A 7,215-nucleotide genomic window follows, 5' to 3' on the forward strand; every position below is an offset into this window, starting at 1 on the left:
TACTCAAATCATCGGTGAGAGTGAGAACATAATGATAACCACCGCGAGCTTCAACGTTCATTGGACCACACACATCAGTATGTATTATTTCCAATAAGTCGGTTGCTCTCTCCATTATTCCTGAGAATGGAGTCTTAGTCATCTTGCCCATGAGGCACGGTTCGCATGTGTCAAATGATTCAAAGTCAAGAGACTCTAGCAGTCCATTAGTATGGAGCTTCTTCATGCGCTTAACGCCGATATGACCAAGGCGGCAGTGCCACAAGTATGTGGGACTATCATTATCAACTTTGCATCTTTTGGTACTCACACTATGAATATGTGTAACATCACGATCGAGATTCATCAAGAATAAACCATTCACCAGCGGAGCATGACCATAAAATATATCACTCATATAAATAGAACAACCATTATTCTCTGACTTAAATGAGTAGCCGTCTCGCATTAAGCAAGACCCTGATACAATGTTCATGCTTAAAGCTGGTACTAAATAACAATTATTAAGGTTTAAAACTAATCCCGACGGTAGATGTAGAGGTAGCGTGCCGACGGCGATCACATCGACCTTTGAACCATTCCCGACGCGCATCGTCACCTCGTCCTTGGCCAGTCTCCGCTTATTCCGCAGTTCCTGCTTTGAGTTGCAAATGTGAGCAACACCACCGGTATCAAATACCCAGGAGCTACTACGAGCGCTGGTAAGGTACACATCAATAACATGTATATCAAATATACCTTTAACGTTGCCGGCCTTCTTGTCCGCTAAGTATTTGGGGCAGTTCCGCTTCCAGTGACCTTTTCCCTTGGAGTAGAAGCACTCAGTCTCAGGCTTGGGTCCGTTCTTTTTCTTCTTCCCGGCATCTGGCTTACCGGGCGCGGCAACAGCTTTGCCGTCTTTCTTGAAGTTCTTCTTACCCCTGCCTTTCTTGAAACTAGTGGTCTTGTTGACCATCAACACTTGATGCTCCTTCTTGATTTCTACTTCTGCAGACTTGAGCATCGAGTACAACTCGGGAATGGTTTTCTCCATCCCTTGCATGTTGTAGTTAAGCACAAAGCCTTTGTAGCTTGGTGGGAGAGACTGGAGGATTCTGTCAATGATAGCATCATCCGGAAGTTCGACTCCAAGTGAAGTCAGACGACCGTGTAACCCAGACATTTTGAGTATGTGCTCACTGACAGAACTGTTCTCCTCCATCTTACAGCTGAAGAACTTGTCGGAGACTTCATATCTCTCGACACGGGCATGAGCTTGAAAAACTAGCTTCAGCTCTTGGAACATCTCATATGCCCCGTGTTGCTCAAAACGTCTTTGGAGCCCCGTTTCTAAACTGTATAACATGCCACACCTGACCAGAGAGTAGTCATCACTCCGCGCTTGCCAGACGTTTAGAATGTCCTGGGCTGCTGCGGGAGCGGGAGGGTCACCTAGCGGCGCATTAAGGACATAAGCCTTTTTACTTGCTTCAAGGATGAGCTTCAGGTTGCGAGCCCAATCCGCATAGTTGCTACCATCATCTTTCAGCTTGTTTTTCTCTAGGAATGCGTTGAAGTTGAGGTTGACGTTGGACATCTGCAATATTTATAAAGACAACTTTTAGACTAAGTTCATGACAATTAAGTTCATTTAATCAAATTAAGTATGAACTCCCACTTAAATCGACATCCCTCTAGTCATCTAAGTGATACATGATCCATGTTGACTAACCCGTGTCCGATCATCACGTGAGACGGACTAGTCACCATGGTGAGCAACTTCATGCTGATCGTATTCAACCATACGACTCATGTTCGACCTTTCCTTGTATTCGAGGTCATGTCTGTACATGCTAAGCTCGTCGAGTCAACCTAGGTGTTTCGCGTGTGTAAATCTGGCTTACACCCGTTGTATGCGAACGTTACAATCTATCACACCCGATCATCACGTGGTGCTTCGAGACAACGAACCTTCGCAACGGTGCACACTTAGGGGAATACGTTCCCGAAATTTTAAGAGGGATCATCTTATTATGCTACCGTCGTTTTAAGCAATAAGATGTAAAACATGATAAACATCACAATGCAATCATATAGTGACATGATATGGCCATTATCATCTTTGCTCTTTCGATCTCCATCTTCAGGCATCGCATGATCATCATTGTCACCGGCGTGACACCATGATCTCCATCATCATGATCTCCATCATTGTGTCTTCGTGAAGTCGTCACGCCAACTACTACTATCACTACTACTATGGCTAACCGTTAGCAATGAAGTAAAATAGTAAGCACATGGCGTTGCATCTCATACAATAAATTAAGACAACTCCTATGGCTCCTGCCGGTTGTCATACTCATCGACATGCAAGTCGTGAAACCTATTACAATAACATGATCATCTCATACATCATACATGCAACATCACAACTTTGGCCATATCACATCACATGTCAAACCCTGCAAAAACAAGTTAGACGTCCTCTAATTGTTGTTGCAAGTTTTACGTGGCTGATTTGGGTTTCTAGCAATAACGCCTTCTTACCTACGTGACAGCCACAACGATGATATGCCAAAGCTATTTACCCTTCATAAGGACCCTTTTCATCAAATCCAATCCGACTAGAGTAGGAGAGACAGACACCCGCTAGCCACCTTTATGCACGATGTGCATGTCTGTCGGTGGAACCAGTCTCACGTAAGCGTACGTGTAAGGTCGGTCCGAGCCGCTTCATCCCACAATACCGCCGGAAAAGAATAAGACTAGTAACGGCAAGCAAATTGACAAACCATCGCCCACAACTTTTGTGTTCTACTCGTGCATAGAATCTACGCATAGAAAACCTGGCTCGGATGCCACTGTTGGGTAACGTAGCATAAATTCAAAAAAATTCCTACGCTTATTCAGATCTTCCTATGGAGAGACCAGCAACGAGAGAGGGGTAAGAGCATCTTCGTACCTTTGAAGATCGCTAAGCGGAAGCGTTGCTAGAACGCGGTTGATGGAGTCGTACTCGCAGCGATTCCGATCTAGTGCCGAACAACGGCACCTCCGCGTTCAACACACGTGCAGCCCGGTGACGTCTCCCGCACCTTGATCCAGCAAGGAGGAGGGAGAGGTTGGGGAATAAGACCAGAAACACAACGGCGTGGTGTTGGTGGAGAGACGAGGTCTCCCGGCAGGGCTTCGCCAAGCGCCGGCAGAGAGGAGGAGGAAGAAGTGCAGGGCTGCGCCGAGGGAGAGGGAAAACCGTGTCCTCCAAAGGCCAAAAGTGCCCACTATATATAGGGGAAGGGGAGAGGGGGTGCCACCCCTAGGGTTCCCACCCTAGGGGGTGCGGCAGCCCTCCCAGATGGGGGGAGTGGCGGCCAGGGCAAGGAGGAGGGGTGGCGCACCCCTCTGGTGGGCCTAAGGCCCACCTTAGTTAGGGTTCCCCCCTTTCCCCTTTTTTCTGGTGCACATGGGCTGGGTGGGGGGCGCACCAGCCCACTTAGGGGCTGGTTGCCTTCCCCACTTAGCCCATCTAGCCTCCCGGGGTCGTCACCCCCCTTCGGTGGTCCCCCAGGACCACCTCCGGTGGTCCCGGTGGTCCCGGTACGTTACCGGTGATGCCCGAAACACTTCCGGTGTCCGAAACCATCCGTCCTATATATCAATCTTTACCTTCGGACCATTCCGGAGCTCCTCGTGACGTCCGGGATCTCATCCGGGACTCCGAACAACTATCGGTAACCTCGTACAACAAATCCCTATAACCCTAGCGTCATCGAACCTTAAGTGTGTAGACCCTACGGGTTCGGGAGACAGGCAGACATGACCGAGACACCTCTCTGGCCAATAACCATCAGCGGGATCTGGATACCCATGGTGGCTCCCACTAGCTCCACGATGATCTCATCGGATGAACCACGATGTCAAGGATTCAATCAATCCCGTATACGATTCCCTTTGTCTGTCGGTATAGAACTTGCCCGAGATTCGATCGTCGGTATACCTATACCTTGTTCAATCTCGTTACCGGTAAGTCTCTTTACTCGTTCCGTAGCACGTCATCGTGTGACTAACTCCATAGTCACATTGAGCTCATGATGATGTTCTACCGAGTGGGCCCAGAGATACCTCTCCGTCACACGGAGTGACAAATCCCGATCTCGATTCGTGCCAACCCAACAGACACTTTCGGAGGTACCCGTAGTGCACCTTTATAGTCACCCAGTTACGTTGTGACGTTTGATACACCCAAAGCACTCCTACGGTATCCGGGAGTTGCACAATCTCACGGTCGAAGGAAAAGATACTTGACATTAGAAAAGCATTAGCATACGAACAATACGATCTAGTGCTAGGCTTAGGATTGGGTCTTGTCCACCACATCATTCTCCCAATGATGTGATCCCGTTATCAATGACATCCAATGTCCATGATCAGAAAACCATGATCATCTATTGACTAATGAGCTAGCCAACTAGAGGCTTGCTAGGGACACATTGTGATCTATTCATTCACACATGTATTACTGTTTCCTGTTAATACAATTATAGCATGAACGATAGACGATTATCATGAACAAGGAAATATGATAACAACCATTTTATTATTGCCTCTAGGGCATATTTCCAACAGTCTCCCACTTGCACTAGAGTCAATAATCTAGTCACATTGTGATGTATCGAACACCCATAGCATTATGGTGCTGATCATGTTTTGCTCGTGGAAGAGGTTTAGTCAACGGGTCTGCAATATTCAGATCCGTGTGTACTTTACAAATATCTATCACTCCACTCTAGACATGGTCCTGGATGGAGTTGTAGCGGCGCTTGATGTGCTTCGTCTTCCGGTGAAACCTGGGCTCCTTGGCTATGGCAATGGCTCCAGTGTTATCACAAAAGAGTGTCATAGGACCCGACGCACTTGGAACCACTCCAAGGTCGGTGATGAGCTCCTTCATCCAAATTCCATCATGAGCCGCTTCTGAAGCAGCTATGTACTCCGCTTCACATGTAGATGCTGCCACGACTTCTTGCTGTTGGGTAACGTAGCATAAATTCAAAATTTTCCTACGCATATTCAGATCTTCCTATGGAGAGACCAGCAACGAGAGAGGGGTAAGAGCATCTTCGTACCTTTGAAGATCGCTAAGCGGTGCTAGAACGCGGTTGATGGAGTCGTACTCGCAGCGATTCCGATCTAGTGCCGAACAACGGCACCTCCGCGTTCAACACACGTGCAGCCCGGTGACGTCTCCCGCACCTTGATCCAGCAAGGAGGAGGGAGAGGTTGGGGAAGAAGACCAGCAACACGACGGCGTGGTGTTGGTGGAGAGACGAGGTCTCCCGGCAAGGCTTCGCCAAGCGCCGGCAGAGAGGAGGAGGGAGAGGAGCAGGGCTGCGAGAGAGAGATTAAACCGTGTCCCAAACAGCCCCGAACCTCATCTATATATAGGGGGAGAGGGAGGGGGCGCAGCCCTTAGGGTTCCCACCCCTGAGGGGTGCGGCAGCCCTCAGATGGGGAAGGGGTGGCGGCCAGGGCAAGGGGGAGGGGTGGCGCACCCCTCTGGTGGGCCTAAGGCCCACCTAAATTAGGGTTCCCCCCCTCTTTTCCTTTCCCCTGCGCCATGGGCTGAGTGGGGAGGCATACCAACCAAACTAGGGGCTGGTTCCCACCCCCACTTAGCCCATCTTACCTCTTGGGGTCGCAGCCCCCCTTCGGTGGTCCCCCGGGACCACCTCCGGTGGTCCCGGTGGTCCCGGTACGTTACCGGTGATGCCCGAAACACTTCCGGAGTCCGAAACCATCCGTCCTATATATCAATCTTTACCTCCGGACCATTCCGGAGCTCCTCGTGACGTCCGGGATCTCATACGGGACTCCGAACAACTTTCGGTAACCTCGTACAACAATTCCCTATAACCCTAGCGTCATCGAACCTTAAGTGTGTAGACCCTACGGGTTCGGGAGACAGGCAGACATGACCGAGACACCTCTCTGGCCAATAACCATCAGCGGGGTCTGGATACCCATGGTGGCTCCCACTAGCTCCACGATGATCTCATCGGATGAACCACGATGTCAAGGATTCCATCAATCCCGTATACGATTCCCTTTGTCTGTCGGTATAGAACTTGCCCGAGATTCGATCGTCGGTATACCTATACCTTGTTCAATCTCGTTACCGGCAAGTCTCTTTACTCGTTTCGTAGCACGTCATCGTGTGACTAACTCCTTAGTCACATTGAGCTCATGATGATGTTCTACCGAGTGGGCCCAGAGATACCTCTCCGTCACACGGAGTGACAAATCCCGATCTCGATTCGTGCCAACCCAACAGACACTTTCGGAGGTACCCGTAGTGCACCTTTATAGTCACCCAGTTACGTTGTGACGTTTGATACACCCAAAGCACTCCTACGGTATCCAGGAGTTGCACAATCTCACGGTCGATGGAAAAGATACTTGACATTAGAAAAGCATTAGCATACGAACAATACGATCTAGTGCTAGGCTTAGTATTGGGTCTTGTCCACCACATCATTCTCCCAATGATGTGATCCCGTTATCAATGACATCCAATGTCCATGATCAGGAAACCATGATCATCTATTGACTAACGAGCTAGCCAACTAGAGGCTTGCTAGGGACACATTGTGATCTATTCATTCACACATGTATTATTGTTTCCTGTTAATACAATTATAGCATGAACGATAGACGATTATCATGAACAAGGAAATATGATAATAACCATTTTATTATTGCCTCTAGGGCATATTTCCAACAGTCTCCCACTTGCACTAGAGTCAATAATCTAGTCACATTGTGATGTATCGAACACCCATAGCATTATGGTGCTGATCATGTTTTGCTCGTGGAAGAGGTTTAGTCAACGGGTCTGCAATATTCAGATCCGTGTGTACTTTACAAATATCTATTACTCCACTCTGGACATGGTCCTGGATGGAGTTGTAGCGGCGCTTGATGTGCTTCGTCTTTCGGTGAAACCTGGGCTCCTTGGCTATGGCAATGGCTCCAGTGTTATCACAGAAGAGTGTCATAGGACCCGACGCGCTTGGAACCACTCCAAGGTCGGTGATGAGCTCCTTCATCCAAATTCCTTCATGAGCTGCTTCTGAAGAAGCTATGTACTCCGCTTCACAGGTAGATGCTGCCACGACTTCTTGCTTGCTGCTGCACCAGCTTACTGCCCCACCATTCAACACATATACGTATCCGGTT

The sequence above is a fragment of the Hordeum vulgare genome, chromosome 7H (assembly GCF_904849725.1).
Source record: "Hordeum vulgare subsp. vulgare chromosome 7H, MorexV3_pseudomolecules_assembly, whole genome shotgun sequence".
Taxonomy (NCBI): domain Eukaryota; kingdom Viridiplantae; phylum Streptophyta; class Magnoliopsida; order Poales; family Poaceae; genus Hordeum; species Hordeum vulgare.